Genomic DNA, 22,122 nt, shown 5'->3' with positions numbered 1-22,122 from the left:
GAAAGGGGTTCTTTAATTTAGATCAGTTTGGCAACCTAACATAAGCACTGTGCTTTCCAAACCTAGATAACTACCACTGCAGGAAATCTGCATTTGTTTATGAATCAATTATGCTACCCAGGGTGTAGCTACTACTTGAAGATGATTCATTTGTTCCCAGGACTAGTTTCCTCTTGCTTCACAATTTCTCCCCTTCTCTTCAAATTCTGTTGCTGATCAAGCCTGACTTTACCATTACCACCACCTCCCTGATCATACTAGTTTACTTAAAATCCTTTTGGTCTACTACAATTTCAGTCCATTATTGGTGGCTCTTCCTACTCAGTTTGCTCCCTGCACCTGAAATACTTCTCATCTGCTTTTCTTCTGTCATAAATCTCCTTTTCATATTAATATATTGGCCTGCAGTCAATTGACTTGATTACCCTACTCTCAATTTTTCATTGATTTTCATTATTATTCAGTGACTCAAAAATACCTCTTTATTCCCATGCTGTTTGGTCTACCTCCTCACTTTCATTTTTATGCCATAAACATACTTTAGAAAGCCAGTATTCTAAGAATGTTTTTTTCAAGTTAGTTTGAAGTCACCCTTACCAAAATTTTCTTTGCTCTTTAGAAGGTGTTCTTTGGAGCTAGGGTTATGGCTCAGCGGTAGAGTGCTCGCCTCACATGTGGGAGGCCCTCGGTTTGATCCTCAGCACCACATAAAAATAAATAGATAAAATAAAGGTAGAATGTGTTCTTTAAAATTCAGACCAAACCAGACATAGTAGTGCTCATCTGTGATCTTAGCTACTCTGAAGGCTGAGGCAGGAGGATCATTCCACCCCAGGAGTTTGAGGCCAGTGTAGGCGATATAACAAAATCCCATCTCAAAATAAAATAAAATCCAGGCCAAAAAAATATCCATTTCCTGGCTTGGTGAATGGCACCATCATCCTCCCAGTTGCCCAATCCAAAAATCTGTGGTTCCTCCTTTACTCCTGTGTCCTGAACAATAGGCCATGAAGCCTAATAAATTCTGTTTTCTTCCTTTTTAAATTTCTCTCCTCTCCAATTCTACTACTAACTTTGGTCTAGGGTATATGCTAAATTATAGGTGTACTAAAGGAAGAGAGAAAGAGGAATGAATGAATATTGTATTTGTGTACAAGAGTATATAATGTTATAGTGTATATAAAAATTTGTTTAAAGGGAAATGCAGAAGCTCTACCCAATTTATAACTAGTCATCACTACAGTGTTAATATCTATTGACTTGTATGTCTCTCCTACCAGAATGTGAGCCTGTGGGCCAGGTTCAGTATTTGATTCATCTCAGTGTCCTTGGATTAATTCTCAGCCTGGGTACTGTTAAACAGAACTGAACCTCCTTGAGCTAGCTAGCCTGAATCCCAACTGCTGAGTGATTATTTTAGGCTGTTCACCTTAACTTTCAGGACCTACCAAAAATAAGAATCCCCTTCAACTGGTACAATCCAGATCTGAGCCCAGCCTGCTAGCACCAGGTATGATCTCCTGCACCCTTCTGCAGCACCAACACTATCCAGAGTTAAATCCAGAATTTACAGTCTGTTACCAAACAGATGCACCTTAGAGCAGGCCAGAAGTCAGTAAAGCATCCCAAACTTAAAAAGGAACTTGGACATTTAGGAACTTGTTATGTCACTTTAGTCATTAAAAATAATAATAATAATAAAGCAATTCCTGTTCTCGGACTCAAGCATGAAGTAATCAAATATATGAACAAAGGTATATGAAAAAAGACATGTATTTTATGTTTTACTATAGGTTTATAACATGAATATGTGAGGAAAAAACTAAATGAACTAAATTACAATACCTCTACACAAAGAAATATTATGCCTCCATTAACAATGTATTTTAAAGAATTTTAAGTAATAATGAAATCTGTTCATGATTTAATAGCAAAGTAATAAAAACAGATTTAGTAAAAAGACTACTGTATGAACCCAATTGGTTTTTTTATATATTTGTAAAATATATAATTATAATATTTAGAAAAAATAGTCCAAAATGTTACATGTTTCTGGGATTTTTTTTTACTTTTATTTTGAAATTATTTCAGATTTAAAGAAAAGTTGGAAAAATAGTGCCAAATGTTTACCACATACCTTTCACCTATATCTAACCACATTTGCTTTATCAGTCTCTCTCATGCTTACTCAATTTTCTTTTATCTAGATAGACATATCTAGAGGCAATTGTAATTATTTTTTGATCCATTTATCCCTAAATATTTTTCAGTTCCCTCAAAACAGAGTGCAAAAATCACAGTATAATTATCAAAATTAGAAACTTAACCCTGATACAGTACTATGATATAATCTATGACCTTATTCTGATTTTGCCAGTTATATTAGTATTTTTTATAGAAAACAAAAACCAATATTTTTTTGTTCTGGTCTAGAATGCAGTGCATGATTCCATATTATAATTAGTTGTCAAGTTTCTTTAATTTTAATTAATCTGGAGCAGTTTCTCAGTCTTTCTCTTTTATGACCTTGACTTTTTTTAGAGTATAGTTTATATATTTGTAAAATTTCTCCCAATTTGAGTTTATTTCTTTATGATAAGATTCATGGTGTGCATTTTTGGCAGGAATACTACAATACTGATGTGTCCTTCTCAGTGAATTATACCAGAAGACGTGATACCTGTATGTCCCATCAGTGGTGATAGCAACCTTGTTCACTTAATTAAAGTGTAATCTGCCCGGTTTTTCCACCATAAAATAACTATTTTTACCTCCATAATAAATATCTGGGGGGGGGTTGGTCATTTGAACCTACTCAAAGGCTTTAGCATTTATTGATGATTCTTTTTTTTTTAAATATTTTTTTAGTTGTCAATGTACCTTTATTTTTTTTTTTATATGTGGTGCTGAGAATTGAACCCAGTGAATCACATATGCTAGGAAGGTGCTTTACCACTAAGCTACAATCCCAGCTCTATTAATGATTCTTACTTGAAACAATTATTGCTATAGTAATTGCCAAATGATAACTTTTTTACTTCCATCATTATCATTTGTCATCCTATTTTTTTATCTTTCTGCTGTATAAGAGATCTTTTTTGTTCTCTATTTATTCATTTATCAATATTTATATCAAAATGAATTCATTGTTTTTATTGTAGTAATTAAATAGTCATTACTACCATTGTTTATATTGAATTGTTTACATGAGTTTGCTTACATAAGTTGTAGATTTGGTTGACTTCTATGTTCTTTTAGCATTTTTTCATCATTTTCTAAATTTTTCCATATTTTTATTGGTGCATTATAGTTGAAATAATAGAGGGATTTGTTGTTACATATTATGTAGGCACACAATATAATCATATAATTTGGCCAATATCACTCCCCAGTATTTCCCCTTTCCCTCCCCTCCCCTCGCCCCCTGGTCTCTTCCTCTACTGATCTCCCTTCCATTTTCATGAAATTCCCATACCTGCTTTCTTTTCCTTTTTTTCCTGTCTAGTTTCTTGTGGACAATGGTATTTAGAAATAAAGATCCAAGTGCTGAATGTCCCCACTGCTACTCTGATGCCATTGCTTCCAGGCTCTCTCAGTGAACAGAGCTAGAAAATACACATATTCCCCACTTTTATTTGAACATTGTTTTTACTTTCAAGAATTATAGACAAACTGTGGTTATTTGGACCTGGGAATATGGCAGACATTTTCAGAAAATGAACAAAGGGAGCCTGGTACATCAAGGAAAACAACTAACAATGTTTGTGGCTCATGATAAAATTCAGACTTCAAATAAATACTGGAATTTTGAGAAACTTGTATTTACCACCATGAACTTTAGTTTCCCAAATTTTCTGAAGGTAGTTATATTAAAAAATGTTGTGGAGGATTTTTTTAATGTTGTATAATAAAATGTGTCAACATTTGGAAACTTTGCATGACCCCACTGAACACCAACATTTTTTTCAAATGACCAATGCATGATGTTATACAAGTATGTATGAGTAAAATATACCTTTAAAATGTAATATAGAGGGGCTGGGATTGTGGCTCAGCGGTAGAGCACTCGCCTAGCACAGGCGGGACCCTGGTTCGATCCTCAACACCACATAAAAATAAAATAAAGATATTGTGTCCACCTAAAACTAAAATAAATAAATAAATATTTTAAAAATGTAATATAGACCAATGGATTTTTTTTTTTTTGTACCAGGGATTAAACTCAGGGCCACTCAACCACTGAGCCACATCCCCAACCCTATTTTGAATTTTGTTTAAGAGACAGGGTCTCACTGAGTTGCTTAGCACCTCACTGTTGCTGAGGCTATTGCTGAAGCTGGCTTGGAACTTGTGATCCTCCTGTCTCAGCCTTAGACCAATGTATTTTAATGTAACAGAATTTTTAAAGTTATTGATACGGTTTCAGAATCCACATTGCAAATAACCTTTAAGAAAATACCACTGTAACTGGGTATGGTGGCACACACCTGTAGTTCCAGCTACGTGTGAGGCTGAAATGGGAAAATTGTTTTGAGCCCAGGAGTTTGAGGCCAGCCTTAGCAACATAGAGACCTGTCTCAAAAAAAAAAAAAAAGAAAGAAAAGAAAAGAAATTACTGTTTGTCAAGTTTTGATGTAATATTAAAGAAAATATCCACACTATTTGAAATGACTATTAAAAAATAGGGGATTGTGACTCAGTGGTAGAGCACTTGCCTCGCACATGTGAGACCCTGGGTTTGATCATCAGCACCACATAAAAGGAATAGATTAATAAAGTAAAGATGTTGTGTTCATAAAAAAAATTCCTCACTTTTCCAATTATATACCTAAGGACTGATTTTTCTCTAGCTTCTTCAACTAAAACAAACATATACTCCAACAAATTGAATTCAGAAGCATATATGAAAATTCAACTGTCTTCTATAAAGTCTCTCTAACTTTGAAGCTATTTGGGAGGCCAGAAGTATAGCTCAATTGTAGACATCTTGTCCCACATTCTGTGTTCAGTCCCCAGAACCACAAAAAATTAACTGGGCTGGGATTGTGGCTCAGCAGTAGAATGCTCACCTAGCACGTGTGAGGCCCTGGGTTTGAGCCTCAGCACCACATAAGAAATAAATAAATAAAATAAAAGTATTATGTTCAACTACAACTAAAAAAGTTTTTTAACTAGTTAAAAATAAGATAAAGAGATTTACTAAAATGTCAACAATGCTTCTCTCACTGTTTTTGTTTTGGAAGATATAGTTCCTTTCATTAAAAGAAGTTACATATCAACATTATGGGTTTGCCATTGTTATTTTAAATAAACTAATAAGTGTCTGAAATGTTTTCTTAGTCTCAATTTCTAAGATGATAAATATCAATACATACAATCCACAAAAAGATCTTTGGAGTCCTCTGTACTCAATGAGTATAAAAGGGGTCTGAGACCAAAATGTTTGAGAATCACTGCTATAATTATTCAAGCATCCTCTTAGGTAGGGATATTTAGTTGTTGCCAATATTTTGTGATTACAATGTTGTAGTGAATAATTTTGTGCATATGTGTTTTTCTATTGTTGTAGTTTATCTAGGGTAAATTCTTAGAAGTGGGGTGGCTGGGTTAAAAAAAAAAAGTTCATGTAGTTTTGTTGGTTACTATCAAAATCCCCTTCCAAAGAATTACACCTCATTCATGTCACTGTCCCTGTTCCACACCAATAACCATCTTTCAGTCAAACCTGATACAATGAGAGATATAACCCTTTCTAGAGTATATAGTAGTGGACTGGGGTTGTTGCTCAGTGGCAGACTGCTTGCCCAGTATGTGTGAGTCACTGGGTTAGATTCTCAGCACCACATACAAATAAATAAAAGTCCATTGACAACTAAATTTTTAAAAAAATACAATGGAAAAGCTTAGGAACAAGGCAAACCATAGGTTCACATCCTCAGTAACTACTGGATATGAACAGAAAGAACTTTTTTCTCATTAGTAAAATGAAAATGTGCTAATGTACTATATTTATATAAGGAATTGACACGTAGTAGCTGCTCATTAAATATTAGCTATTGTTATTTGTTATCTGAATATTTCTGGGCAAGTAGGAATGATGATCAGAGTTATCTAGCATATATATCTTGGATTCCTTGGGAGTAAAGAATAAACTGTCGTGGGGCTGGGGTTGTGGCTCAGTGGTAGAGCACTTGCCTAGCACGTGTGCACTCAGTTCAGTCCTCAGCACCACATAATAATTAAATGAATAAAATAAAGTTAAATTTAAAAAAATAATGGACTGTCCTAGTTAGACTGGTAGAGGACGCTGACAATAAGCAAGTGTATAGAGTTGAGAATCTTGGCGCTTACAGAACAGATCACTGAAACCAGAAAAGAATCACCTAAACCAGAAAAGAGGCCAGAGGCAGATGCTGAAAGCTAAGGTGTGAGGACAGTGGTTAGAGATCTGGGCAATGAAACCACAGAACAGTTCATTAATTCAATCTGCAAAGATTTATTGATTTATTGAATGCTACTATGTACTGGTCTGTGTGTTCTGTGGTAAGCAAGGTGCTATCCCTTTCCTTATAGAGTTTAGATTACTAGTGTGGAGGCCAAATGAGAAAATAAATGACTATGAATTTAAGAGGTAAGCATAGTGTACTATAGTAACACAAACAAGAGGCTTCTAACCCAAACTTGGGGTCAGGCAGGATTCCTTCAAGAATATGATATATAAGTGGAGACCTGAAGAACAGCGAGAACTCTGCTTGGCGAATTGGGTGGAAGAAGAGGAAAGGGGTAGGTAAGAACATTCCAGACAGCAGGAATAGAATGTGCAATAGCCTAGAGTCAACACACAAGATGTCTGAAGGACCAAGAGAACAATTTTAGTAGAGAGCAAAGTTAGGAAGTAATGACAGCCAAGACAGAGATCAATACAGGGAAGGCCTAATAATTCATGGCATGGACTTTGGATTTTTATCATATAGGCTATAAGAAACCATTAGAACTTATAATCTGGTCAATATTATTAACAGATTTGGTTTTAGAAAAGATCACTCTAATTGCTGTGTAGGAAATAGATTGGAGGACACAAATTTAGAGGTAGGGAGGTCACATGTAAGTATTGCAGTAGTCCAGGCAAAAGTGAATTTGGGTAGAGTAGAGAGAACAGATATTTCAGAAGATAAAATCATCAAACTCATAATTGGATTGGTATGTGAACAAGAGGGAGAAATTAAGGATGACATTTGGGTTTCTACCTTGGGCAATTTGGTAGTCAGTGCTTTGTAGCAGGAAGAAGAGGGAGGGGGAGGAGGCTTGAGGAGAAAGATGATGAGTGCTATTTCAACATGTGGACAGATTAGGAAACCGAGATTAACTAACAGAGGTGAAGTTACTTATCCAAAGTGACAGAATGGCAGAGCTAAGATTCCAACCAGGGCCTGTGTGACTACAAATTTTCTTGTTGCTTCCAAGCTGCCAAACATCCTCCCACACTCAGGGTAGGAATGTATACCAACCACTAGGGTGGGGCAGATCATGGGGCCACTTATAATTCAACTTTGACAACACAAGAAGTATTTCTACAAGCATAATTATTGTTATTAACATCTGTCCATAATTCACTGCCATCCTCTGGTTCCAGTAATTGGACTGGAGTTGTAACTCAGTGGTAGAGCACTTGCCTAGCATGTGTGACGCATTGGGTTCGATCCTCAGCACCATGTATAAAAAAATAAATAAAACAAAAGTCCATTGACAACTAAAAAAATAAATAAATAAATCCCTACCATTTATAAAACTTAACATGTCTCACTATAAGTGCTTCATATACATTCTCATTTATTTTTTTAATATTTGTTTTAGTTGTAGATATATGCAATAACCTTTTTTTTTTATTTTTATGTAGTACTGAAGATCAAACCCAGAGCCTCACGTGTGTTAGGCGAGTGCTTTACCACTGAGCCACAATCCCAGCTCCTCTCATTTACTTTTTTAAGTGATTTTTAATTTTTTTACAACTTGATTTGTATTTTTTATTTGTTCCAATTAGTTATACATGACAGTAGAAAGCATTGTGATTCATTGTACACAAATGGAGCTAAATTTTTCATTTCTCTGGTTGTACACAATATAGAGTCATACCATTTGTGCAATCATACATGTACCCAGGGTAATGATGTCTGTCTCATTCCACCATCTTTCCTACCCCCATGCCCCCTCTCATTTACTCTTCATAATGATCTTTTGATGTTTATGCTAAACTCTTCATTTAATGAATAAAAAGCCAAAGTTTAGTCCTGGATCCCACAGCAGAAATGTCAGATCAAGGATTGGAACGCAGATCTCAAGTTTACAAAAAATCATACCTTTAAGATAAATGAATGGAACCTGACACATGAAAAAAAATTTTTGGTTAGTTATGAAATAATTCATTTAGTGTGTTTTGTAAAAATATAAACAGGAAGGAAAAAGAAAAGAGAACTAACGAATTATCCACCTTTCATTCATTTAGTAAACATTCCCTGAGAACTACATCTTCAGATTGTGCTCAGTAGTAGGGATAGAGAGATGTAAAGACAGATTTAAAGTACTTATTTTGGGGAAAGTATGTAAAGGATAAATTGTGTAAGCCCTGGAATATGAGATTATTAGAATAATGGGGGCAGGGAGATCTTGAGAGACAATGACTTAGAAAGAGCCAGGAAAATCCTTTTGAGGAAGTGATATGTAAATTGAGACCTAGAAGCAAGTTGTAGTTAGGTAGAAGAGGTGTGTACAATGGCCTGGTGTGGGAAAATAACCCAAGAAACAGTCAGCCAGTGTAACTGTAATGGCCTGAGCAAAGATTGAGTACAAGAGATAAACCCAGAGAAAGACAGGCAAAAGTCAGTGAAGGACTGATCGCCCATGGTAAGGATTTTGGGTTTTTACATCCAAGACAGTGGGAAATTTTGGAGAGTTTTCAATCAGGGAAGGAATATGATTCAGTTTTTTAAAATATCACTCTGGCTACTCAGAGGAATGGAACTGTAGAAATTTGAACTGGAAACTAGAGGCTCTTTTAGAATCCCAAGAAAAATTGTAGACCAGGCTAGGCCTAAGACAATGACAGTGGAGAGGAACAGCTATAAGTGAATGAATTTGAAATGTGTGCCAGATACTATCCTAGATATTGTAAGATATAATTTCTTATTTAAGCTCACAATAACCCAGTGATGTGGGGATTTTACAGATGAAGAAGCTGAGACTGGGAGAGGTTCAGTTTCTATATCACACTTCCCTTCATAAACAGTGATCTGTCAGGTAGAGAAACCTATACTTACAACCCTAGCATAGGTGTCGTGGTGATCTGCATGATAAAGTCCTATTTGAAAAGCCTCCGTCTTCCCCACATGAAATATCAGTCTAGACAGGGAACTTCTGTGCTTAGAGATCATGTCAGCTAAAAGACTGTATATAACTTTCTTCCAGAAGGCTGGATGTAAATGTCCCACTTCACAGATGAGAAAAACAAAATCTAAAATCCAGAGAAGTTGCAGGGCTTTCCAGGATCACATAGAATGAGAGAGACAGAATTGGGGCTAGCACCTGGTCTTCTGACTCCCAGTTCACAGTTCCCACAGAAGTGAACTATGCCATCTCTCTGATTCGCCCAAAGGCCCTTTCACATTATCAAACAAACTCCACGTTAGAAAAATGTTTTTGAGTAGAAGAGGGACTAATTTCATTTCTGTTTCTTTGCAGAAACACAAGAGTATCTATCTTCCCAAGTGAAGAACAAATCCCCAATGTAGCCTACAAAGAGTAAGGCTACAAAGAGTAAGCCCAAACTTTATACTTTCCATTCAGTGTTCTTAACTCTCTGGTCCCAACCTGTTTCCTCCTCTGTAATACTGGGATAGTAATTTCTACCTCACAGATAAAATAGTAGCATATGTAACTATTGATTATGTTATTAAGTGTTAGCTTCTAACAAGGGAAGTAGGTGCTTTTAACACAAGAAAACTTAGAGAGCAATTGTTAAATATAACAGTTGTCAAATATAAGATTTAAATTGGGTGTTGTGGAACACATCTAGAGTCCCAGCAACTCAGAGGACTGAGGCAGAAGGATCCCAAGTTAAGGCCAGCCTGGGCAACTTAACAAGACCCTGTCTTAAAATAGAAAGGGACTGAAATCTAGCTCAGTAGTAGAGCACCACTGGGTTCAATCTCCAGCACCACAAACAAAGCAAAAAACAAACAAAGAAAACATAGATTTAAACCAAAGTCCAAATGTCATAACCACCCATGGTATCAACTACTGTGTTATAAAACTTCCCTTGAGGACATGTTTAAAAGGGGCTTTGTACACAATAAGGAGCTGTGGAAATTGACTATTGATCACTATCATCACCTCCCCTTTCCTTAGACCCAAAGCTCTGATTACACAGAGCAATTTACCTTTTTTTTTTTTTTTGGTAGCACTAGGATTTATTAGGATGTGCCTTAATACAGGCGCTGGGACTTGCCCATGGTGCTCTTGATGTATAATGCCCAGACATTCTGCCAATTCTTCTTGAGCAATAATGACACCAGGAAGTTGACATCCAGGTGGATGTTGTAGACAAGCTCATCATCTGTCATCTTCACATGACCAACAGCAACAGCCAGACACAGCACCTTCTTCATTTGAAACTTGACTGTGGATTTCACCTCATCAACTTTGGCCACCTTGTTTTCATTGTGTGTCATCAGGGAAGGGAATTTGCCATCCTTATTTAGGCATGGGCCCAGGATTCGTGGAATCTGCTTGATCAAAGACTCTGAGGCCAAAAAGGCATCATATTTCTTGACCAGCTTCTTATTCTTATTGAGTTTCTTCAGCGCCTCCATGTGCATGTGAGAGATATCCACAGCCTTGGCCAGTGCTGCTGGTTCCCCTGGCCCCACACTGAGAATTTAGGGCGGGGAGTGGACTTAAGCCAGACGGTGCCTGAGAAGCGCTTGTCCTGGGGAGCATAGTTCTCCAAGTTGATCTGCAGCTGCAGCGTTTCCAGAAACTTGCGGCGCCTGCGCTGGTTCCCGTGCAGGACTTCCCGCACCGCCTCTTGCAGGGTGTCCCGACAGACTTTACTGCTTAGGGCTCACGCGCTGCGCCGCAGTAACAGAAAAAGCCAATTTGCCAGTCTTAAAGGCACTTTTACGGCTCTGCGCTTTCCCATACTGTTTTCTCTGCCAAAAGCATTTTTTTTCCCTCTAAAATTTATGCTTTCTCAAGAACCAGGTGGAAGATCATCATACGCTATGAAGTTCCCTAACGCACTGGCATATTTCAAGTGTAGGAATTAAGACTTCTCCATCCTTGTTTCCCTGCTCCTTTCCATTGGTAAATGTTAACTAGATAATTTTAACTCATTGATATTAAATAATTTATTATAAATTCAGTGAAATCAACCAAGGAAACTTTTTTCCCAAGGGATCTTCAATTATGCCAAGAAAAATCTAATATGGTTGGGTGATACTCAAGACAAATAACAGTGTAATTTAAACAATGTCCGAAAGGTGGCACAGTAGTCACGGTCATAGCAGACAGAGAAAAGGGAGAGTGATAATTACAATAACTAATATTTACATAATATTCGCAAATCTCTTCTACACATATTATGCACATGATTTCTTTCTTTTTAACTTCTTAGTTATAGGTGGACACAATATCTTTGTTTTGTTTGTTTATTTTTAGGTGGTGCTGAAGATCAAACCCAGTACCTCACAGGTGAGAGGCAAGTGCTTTGTCACTGAGCCACAACGCTTGCCCTATCTGCATGATTTCCTATCCCTATTTGAAGAAAAGAGACTTTTCCAAATCCTAGAATCAATTAGGTGACATGATTTCAAAAGTTCAACAGGGAAGTCTTGTGATTTTCCTTTCAAATTAACTCTTCCACTCCTTGAAAATGTGTAAAATGTTACTTCAGGAGCTTCCACTCTTTGACTATGCCTTTAAATTTTAAATATTTATACAGGGTGAGGAGACTGTATGAAATATTTTAATTCATTTGTACTTTAATGTAAAAAGTTCCAAATATATTCTTGAATGTCATTTGAATTAAGTAGGTTTGATGGCCACCATGAGAAGGTATAATGAGCCTTGGGATATGAAGAAAAGTCAGGAAGATAAGAAGGTAGGTGAGGGAAAGGAAAGGAAAACTAGGAAGTTTCCTTAACAGCAGTTTTGCCAGGGGCCAGTCTGGTTCCCTACTGCAGTAGCCATTGCTAAGATATTCCATTCATCAAGAGATTGGTTATTCCAAAAAGTTGAGAGCTCAATTTATGAGTATATGAAGTATTATGTAACTTGGCAAATTCTCAAGAAACCCTTTTCAGCATCTTCTAGCTAGAAGTTAGAAAACTAAGAGTCAAATCTGGGGTTAAAAATGAAAAGTGTGGGCTAGGGTTGTTGCTCAGTAGTTGAGTACTCACCCACCATGTATGAAGCACTGTGTTCAATTCACAGCACCACATAAAAAAAATAAATAAAATAAAGGTATTGTTGGGCTGGGGCTGGGGCTCAATGGTAGCGCACTTGCCTGGCATGTGTGAGGCACTGGGTTTGATTCTCAGCACCACATATAAATAAATAAATAAATAAATAAAGGTCTATCCACAACTTAAAAAAGTATTTCAAAAAATAAAAGTATTGTGTCCATCTACAACTAAAAAAAAAAACTTTATTAAATGAAAAGAAAATCTGCCTTCTAATTTTGGCACCTGAAGTTCAGTTTTAGAATCTCAGACTTGACAGAACTTGGAAATCAAAAATAGAACCTGGAGTCATAGATTAGAATGGAGTATTACAAATATAGAATCTTGAGTTTTTTGCCATTACTGAAATCTTTGTAGTAAAATTTCAGATTCTGATTGTTGTACTGAACTATAGGATTCAGAAACAGAGAGTGAAGCTAGACTTCAAATAGTAGAACTTTGTATTTCAATTAGTAGTTGAGTTTTGCTTGTTAGATGATTTGTTTTGTGGTACTAGGGATTGAAACCAGGGGCTCTCTACCACTGAAGTACATTTTTTTTTTTTTAATTTTGAAACAGGGTCTCTCTAAGTTGCTGAGGCTAGCCTTGAACTTGTTATCCTCCTGCCTTCACCTCCCAAGTAACTGGCATATGACACTACGCCCTGTTCATGTATTGTTTCAATTAAGTTTTTCAGGGTTGTTAGGAAACTCACTTAGATTTGCATAAATAATAGGAATTTATGATACATGTAGAATTGAATAAAAGTGTCTGATGGGGACATCACAGCAAGACCATATGAAGCAAAACTCCTGTACAGTGTGGCTTTGAGTACCCAGTAATGTAGTCTGGAAATGAAATATACTATTATATACCACACAGATCCCCCGTTCTAGATCAAGGCAGGCATATCTCCAGCTTCTGAGTTCCTCTCTGAGAACTGCCCATTACAAGGAGTTGCCCATCCAAGGGCAGATTTTTAGTAATTCCTTTTTTTCCAATAAAAAATACATTTGCACCTTGCTTTTCTACTTAGATCTCAGAAATTATGCCTCCTTCATAAGTGCAGTCTGAATCCAATGACTGGCTGGTTGTGGGGTCAGTGGGAGACATAAAGGTCACCCCTTTGTCTCAATTTCGGATGATTCTAGAGGGTTATTTTGCTCCTGAGCTCTGGTAGGATCAGCAGATTTTGTTGCAGTTGCATCACAGTCCAACTTCTTCCTCTGCTCCCAGTCATGGGTCGCTCACTTCTCAGGTGTTGATGGTAAGTGCATGCCTCAATAAGGCCTCTTCCGGCTTATCTCTGACTCAGAGGGTTTCCCAGAGAACCTGAAACATCCCCAAGACTAAGTCTTGCTAAGTTGCTCAGGGCCTTGCTGAATTGTTGAGGCTGGCTTTAAATTTGCCATCCTTCTGCCTCAGACTCCTGTGCCACTGGGATTACAGGTGTGTGTCACCATGCTAGGCTTGTATTGTAATTGTTATCAGGTAACTTCCCAATCTTCCACATAAACCTCACTTCCTTACACCCCTCCTTCAGTTCTTATTCCCCTTGGGAATACAGATCTCGATTTCCCCCAAAACTCTTGATTGTGGAAAAAATTTGTACATACGAAAAATTTAAATAAATGCCCACATACTTAACTTCCTGTGTTTAGTAATTAATATTTTAATATATTTGCTTTGTTATTCTCTTTACTATATGAAAGTTGCAGATACCATGACACTTTACCATTAAATATTTCAGCATAAACCTAATAATTAGGAAAATACCATTATTATACCTAATTAATTAACAATTCTTTAATATCATGTTACCAATTGTCTTCAAGTGTCTTTTGTAGTTAGTTTTGTTTGATTTTCTATCAGTCTTCAGTCACTGCATTGGATTACTATGTTTCTTATATCCTTTTAATCTGAAACAGTTGTCTCACTTTTTAAAAATTACAATAAAACTTTTTGGACTGATGAGACCTATTATCTTAAAAAATGTTCCACATTCTGGACTGTTTGGATTTTCATTAAGTAGAAGTTAAATTAAGAAGTTAAACCTAAATTGACTAAATTTAAGATAGACACTTTTGGCAAAACTGTTTCATAGGAAATATTGGGAACTTCATATTCCATTACATAGGGAGGCACATGATGTCAAGTTGGCCCAGTCTTAATGATGCTAAGTGTGATAATTTGGTTAAAATGATGCCAAATACTCTCTTTCCACTCATACACACACTTGCAACATACAAGTTAACTACAAAGCTGTACTTAGATTCTTTCACCTTTTAACATCTATTGAAAGGCTTATGTGAATCAGTGATTTCACTGGTGGTTGAAATGTGATGATTTTTCTAATTCTGTCATTTCTTCTGCACTTATTAAGCTGGCATTTTTCTGAAAAGAACCTTACCTCCAACTGGGAATGAACTAGAGTTCTTTCTTAAAATTTGATAAATGTTTAATCATTTTCTTTATACCATCAATTTTAAAAGTAAGATCTGGGGAAATAGTCACTTCTAATTAGGGTTGTTTGAGAGAAGGATGGGCAACTGTGAAGCCATCCTAGATAAGTTCTGAAATTCATAATTTTGGAGTTTCTCTCATTTTGTACAAATAATACTGTATGTGCAAGTCCTTGTTATATCACCCTACTGGAAAATGCAGCACAGAAAACTGGTGCTAAGACTACTGTGTCAGTAAAAACAGTCTTATCCCTGACCCAGGAACAGAAGTCTAGCATGTGTGTGTGTGTGTGTGTATAAATGAAATAACATCTGAGATCCTTTAAATTTTACAACTTAACACTTCATACTCGGGCTGGGGATGTGGCCCAAGCGGTAGCGCGCTCGCCTGGCATGCGCGGGGCGCTGGGTTCGATCCTCAGCACCACATAAAAATAAAATAAAGATGTGGTGTCCACCGAAAACTATAAAATAAATATTTAAAAGACTCTCTCTTAAAAAAAAAAAAAAAAAAAAAAACACTTCATACTCCCTCCTCAGCCCCTTTTATTTGCCATTCATCACATTAACATTTTTTTAGAGTTCAGACCAGTTTTTTAGTAATTCCTTTTTTCCAATAAAAAATACATTTGCACCTTGCTTTTCTACTTAGATCTCAGAAATTATGCTGCATCAGTATACAGAGATCTTTCTCGCTTTTTTTTTTAAAGAGAGAGAGAATTTTAATATTTTATTTTTTAGTTATCGGCAGACACAACATCATTGTTTTTTGGTTTTTTTTGTATGTGGTGCTGAGGATGGAACCTGGGCCGCAAGCATGCCAGGCGAGCGTGCTACCACTCGAGTCACATCCCCAGCCCCTCTTTCTTGCTTTTTATAGTTTGCCCAATACTTGATTGTTTGGATAATCTCTATTTCCCTGGTACATAGCGCAGGAGTATACCATAGGTACTCGGTGAGTGTTTTGAAATGAATGATGAATCAGGAACAATTTAGCAGAAGAGCAAAGTATGGCCTGTACAAAGAATTGTGAATAGTGCTGCTATGAATATTCGCGTGCAAATACTTGTTCAAATTCTTGCTTTCAGTTCTTCTGGATGTATACCCAGAAGTGGAATTGCTGTACCATATGGTTCATTTAATTTTTTTTTAATATTTATTTATTTTTTAGTTATTGGCGGACACGACATCTTTGTTGGTATGTGGTGCTGAGGATCGAACCCGGGCCGCACGCATGCCAGGCGAGCGCGTTATCACTTGAGCCACATCCCCAGCCCCTGGTTCATTTAATTTTTGAGGAACCTCCAATACTGTCTTCCACAGTGGTTGTGTAACTTTATATCCCACTAGATGATACAAATATTCATCTTTCTCTATATCCTTATCAAAACTATAATATTTTAAAGAATCTCCTAATAGGAGGCTGGGGTTGTAGCTCAGTGGTGGAGTGCTTGCCTAGCATGTGTTGAGGCACTGGGTTTGATTCTTAGCACCACATATAAATAAAGTTCTATCAAGTAAAAAAATAAAAATAAAAAAAGAATCCCCTAATAGGTGTGAAGTGCTTACTGTGGTGTTTATTTTGTTTGGTACTAGGGATTGAACGTAGGGGCACTTAACCACTGAGCTACATCCCCAGCCTCTTTTTTTTTTTTTTTCTTTTGTATTTTATTTAGAGACAGGGTCTCACTGAATTGCTGAGGGCTTTACTGTTTCTAAGGCTGACTTTGAACTTGCCATCCTCCTGCTCCACTGGGATTACAGGCTTGTGCCATTGTGCCCGGTCCTTATTGTGGTTTTGATTTGCACTTCCCTAATGATTAGTGATAGCTATTGGCTATTTGTACATCTTCTTTGGAGACATTTCTATTCAAATCCTTTATCCATTTAAATTGGGTCTTGTGATGTTGTTGAGTTGTAGATCTTAATATGTTCTGAATATTCATGCCTTGTATACAAAATATTTGTAAATATTTTCTCCCAGTCTGTGGGATGTTTTCTCTCGATTTTGGTATTAGGGATTGAGTGAGGGGCACGTTACCACTGAGCTACATCCCCAGTCCATTTTTTTTTTTTTTTTTTTAATTTTGAGATCTAGTCTCACTAAATTGCCTGGGCTACCCTTGAACTGGCAACCCTCCTGCCTCAATCTCCTGAATAGTTGGGATTACAGGCATGTGCCATCTGTCCTCCGATAGTGTTCTTTGAGGTACAAAATTTTAATTTTGGTATAATCCAGTTTATCCTTTTTTTGTTGTTGCCTGTACTTTTGGTATAGTATCCAAGCATTCATTTCTAAATTCAAGTCATGAAGCTTTCTTGTTTTCTTCCAAGACTTAGGTTTAAGCTCTTACATTTAGGTCTTTGATCCATTGAATTATGTGTTGGTTTAAGTAAACAATATGACTTCATCCTTTTGCATGTGGATATTCAGTTTTCCCAATATATAATTTCCCAGTATAGATACTGGGAAAAGACTATCTAACCTATTGCATTGTTATGGCATTGTTAAAAATCATTTGACCACATATGTGAGGGTTTATTTCTGGGTTCTTTGTTATTTCATCGTGCTACATGTCTCTATGCAAGTGCCATGTTGTTTTGATTGCTGCTGCTTTGAATTAAGTAATAAGTTCTGAAATCAAGAAATGTGCCCTCCCAGCTTTGTTCTTTTTCAACTATTTTGGCTATTCTGGTTCTCTTGAGATTCCATCTTAATTTTGGGTTTTTTTTTTCTATTTATGCAAAAAACATCATTGGAATTTTGATAGTTGCTTTGAATCTGTAAATCATCATGGGTAGTGTCGACAAATTAACACTATTAAGTTTTCCAATCCATGAACACAGATGTCATTTCATTTGTCTGACTTTATTTTTTTTCAGCAATGTTGTGTAATCTTCAGTGTACAAGTCTTTTGCCTCCTTGGTTATTTCTATATATTTTATTTATTTTGATGCTACTGTAAATGGAATTGTTTCCTATTTGTTTATTGTTAGCATATAAGAAGTGCAACTGATTTTTTTTTTTTTTTTTGGTGTGTATGTGTGTGTGTGTTGCCAGGGATTGAACCCAGGGCCTTGTACATACAAGGCAAGCACTCTACCAACTGAACTATATCCCCAGCCCTGTGCAACTGATTTTTACAGATTGATTTTTTATCAGTAACTTGGTTGAATTTACTAGTCTAAGTTTTTGTGAGAGTACTTTGATTTTTAAATACAGAAAAATTGTGGCTTCTGGACAAATTCATCACTAACTTGTTCCAGTTTATGGAACTTTTGACAAGGAATACCTAAAAGATGGGAAAATTTTACAAAAAAAAAAAGTGTCAAGATCAAATCATGGAAACTATAAGATTTTTTCCCAATACTGTCATCAAAAATCCTGTGCAATAGAGCACATACTTGGTATTCATGAGACCCTAGGTTTGATCCCCAGTACCTGTGGGGGTGGGTATCCTCTTGAAGATATACCAAAAAAAAAAAAAAATCAAATTATTAACTTTATAAAGTTAATAAAATATTTAACTTTATTAAATCCAGGAGTGTTCTGGGATTACAGTATCCACCTCCACAGCCAGCTGTGGACAATTTAATTCGATGAGGATGTTTGAGTAAAGGCTATGTACACATAATTTTTATTTCAATACATATTCGTTAGGCTGGGGGTAGCTCAGTGGTAGAACTCTTACCCAGCATGCATAGGGCCCTGGGCTTGATTCCAAGTACTGCATAAATAAAAATTAAAAACTAAAAAAAGGGGCTGTGACTATAGCTCAGTTATAGAGCGCTTGCCTAGTACATGTGAGGCACTGGGTTCAGTCCTCAGTACCACATAAAAATAAACAAATAAAATGAAGGCATGCTGTCTATCTACAACTATAGAAATTTTGTTGTTGTTGTTGAACAGAATGGGGGAAGATACCAAGAATTTAGACTCTAATTTGATGGCTTTAGATTAGAATCCTAGTTATCCCACAGATAGTTGTTCTAACCTTTGGCAACTTCCCTAAACCATTTCTGACGCTTTTTAAAATTGGGAAAATAATATCTGCCCTCTGGGTTTGAGAATTAAATAATTTTGTATCAATAGTAAGTAGTCAACAGTGTTAGTTATTATGATTTTGAGTAGACTCTATGTTGGGCACTATGCTGAATGCTGGGGATAAAAATTGTTTGACTCAACATTTGCCAAGATGCTAATGATCTAGATGAAGAAGTGTAAATAATGTAAAATAATCTTAATATTATACTATATATAATGTTGGAAATATAAGGCTATGATATGGTCAGATATCAATTAGATAGCTGGGCTCCTGTGTAGGGGAGAAGGAGTGAATCATAAACAGGACTAATAAGGAGACTATAATAATCCAGGCAAACTCTATATGGCATAACAATACAGGTTGGGCTGAGAATGTAGCTTTGCTGTGCCTATGGCCATAAGCTTCAGGAAAAAAACTTTTTGTCACAGCTTAGAAGGTAACACACTTTAATCATCTTTTGTCTTCCCCTTAGTCAAGCAACTCTGAATCTTAGGTATCATTTTACAAAGGAAACTAAGGCTCAAGAGCAAGGTCACTGCTGCACATTATTCATATTGTAGTATATGAAAATGTTACTCTGAACATAGTATGAATGATGGCTCTTAAGAGTTGTACATTGCAGTAGCCCTATTGAAGAAGCTATAGGTAGGTAGTGAAGCTGATCTCTATCTTTAAACCTATGCTTTTCCCTGCCATACCATTTTCTTTCTTATATATATATTTTTTTGGGGGGGTACCAAGGGTTGAACTTAGGCACTTAACATTAAGCCACATCCACAGACCTTTTTTAATATTTTCTCTAGAGACAGGGTCTCACTGAGTTGCTGAGGACCTCACTAGGTTGTTGAGGCTGGCTTTGAGCTTGTGATCCTCCCGTCTCACCCTCTAGAGCTGGTGGGATTACAGGCGTGCATCATAGTGCTCAGCATAATATCTTACTTATGGGTTTATAACATACTCGGGTCTAAACATGCAGTTAAAATAAAGAAACAAATCGGACCCTACATAAAGGTTTTTCACAGAAACCTGGTAGGCTTCTTAAAATGAATTTAATAGAATTCTGAAAGTATTAGTTACTTAACAATAAATTGAAGTACTTGATGTATTCTTAAGATCAATGCTTAATATGGAAAATGATGATAAAATAAGGGATCAACCATTCATTTTCAGCTTCCCTAAAATACATGAGCTTTACAAAAAAACTTAAAGACTAGCCATAAAAATTAAGATAAAGAATCAATTTTAGGGCTGGGGATGTGGCTCAAGCGGTAGCGCGCTCGCCTGGCATACGTGCGACCCGGGTTCAATCCTCAGCACCACATACCAACAAAGATGTTGTGTCCGCCGAGAACCAAAAAATAAATATTAAAAATTCAAAAAAAAAAAAAAAGAATCAATTTTACATACATATTTCTTAAATTATCCCAAAAATTTAAGGCCAATTTCCCTACTATGTGTATCATATTTATGCCAAGAACACTAAAATTTACTAAAGTTTCATCCATACTTTTATTCTTAAGTTCTATGCCTACAATATTGTTGTTTATTTTTAATGTGGTGCCGGGGACAGAACCCAGTGCCTCACGCATGCTAGGCAAGTGTTCTACCACTGGGCCACATCCCTGGCCAACTATGCCTACATACTCTGAAAGCAGAAACATTTTTGGGCATTGAGAATTTCAAAATGAAAAAAGAGTAAGAAGATTGTATAGTTTTATAAGTACTGATGAATACATCTTTGAACAGATTCCCTCCTAGAGAATTTTCAGTGATTCACAGAACTGCAAAAGCAGAAAAAACTTTACATTTAGAAATATTTCATTTGACTGATGAATTTCAGAGTATTTCAGTGACCTGTCCAAGGTCACATAATTAATGCAAGTCTGGACCAGAACACAAATCCCCTGACTTCTAGATGTCTATCTCCATTTGCTTTACAGCTTATCTTCTTATCTCCCTAACCACTTGAAGTGGTCCCCCTAACTCTCTCTGCTCCACAACATGCCTCTTTGGGGCAATATAAGAGGAACAGAATTCTCAACTCTGTAGATCATGTATCACTATTGACCGAACAATGGATGAGACATTATTTCAAGCACTACTTGAGTACATTTCATTTGGGAGTAGGGAGTAGAAGAGAAATACAAAAGAAGAAAATTCTGTAGACAACAATAAGAGAGGCACAAGAGGAAATATTTTCTTCCTTTGTATTGTTATTTTATTTTGTTAAGTCCATATATTATATAAAAACATAACAGGAAAAAATGAACAAATTTATAAAATAAATTGAGGTGTCCAGATTAAAAAAAAAAAACACAAAAGCTTTGCCTTCACGTCTACTGATCTCTCAATATATCGTTGGTCTTGCACTTTAGATATCAAATAAAGATATCCAACTTGAAACAAAAATTGGTATGCTGCAAGGATAAGCTGTAGTTAGTTTGGTGATGGGCCAGGAAATGACAGATTTTCTAAATCTTATCTTAAAATATTGACTATCAAATGCTGGTATGCAAAATGCAAGCTTTTATCAGACAGCAAGAGGGAAACTTGAGCGAATGAATGCAACTTACCTCCAAGTCCTCTGAAAGGAGGTAAAAAAAAATAAATAATTACTGTTTTTTATCAGTGCTCCCCCCAAAGCATTATTCAAAGCATGCAGGAGGGTGTTCTGAGCAGCTACAGTAAGATCCAACCCAGAGGTAGGTTCAAGGCCAAGAGTGGAGAGTGATTGAAGGAATCCTCCCCAGGCCTGTACCATATCTCAGAATGCCCATTTGTGCTGGGGGATGAAGTCCATGGCCTATTTTCTTCTCATTCAAAAGGACTTTCCCATTTCAACCTTACTGAAAAAAAGCTTTTTCACACCTGCTATTAGAACAGTTAGGATTCAGGACAAGGCCAGTAAAAAATTATTTAGCAAGCACATGCTGGCTATTCCAGTTTGAAATCTAACAAACTGTAAATTTAAGGGAGAATAAAAAGGTGAAGATAGAGCTGTTATTCCTTAAGATGAGGGAACAAAACCTTAGAAAAAGAGGGATTAGGCACTCAACTCTACATGGAGAACCTCCTTCTCAAGCTAGGTACAAGATGAGGAAGAGTATTACCAAAGGTCGA

The 22,122-nt window shown here is 36.4% G+C and overlaps 1 pseudogene; it reads right to left on the bottom strand.

Moving 5' to 3' along the window:
* Positions 1-10,478: 10,478 nt before the first annotated feature.
* On the bottom strand, positions 10,479-10,871 carry LOC113177414 (large ribosomal subunit protein uL1 pseudogene; annotated as a pseudogene).
* Between the last annotated feature and the right edge of the window lie 11,251 nt (positions 10,872-22,122).

Source organism: Urocitellus parryii, chromosome 11 (assembly GCF_045843805.1).
Source record: "Urocitellus parryii isolate mUroPar1 chromosome 11, mUroPar1.hap1, whole genome shotgun sequence".
In the NCBI taxonomy this organism is placed as follows: Eukaryota; Metazoa; Chordata; class Mammalia; order Rodentia; family Sciuridae; genus Urocitellus; species Urocitellus parryii.
Note: the sequence above shows the minus strand (reverse complement) of the source record. Positions and strands in the feature narration are given on the sequence as shown.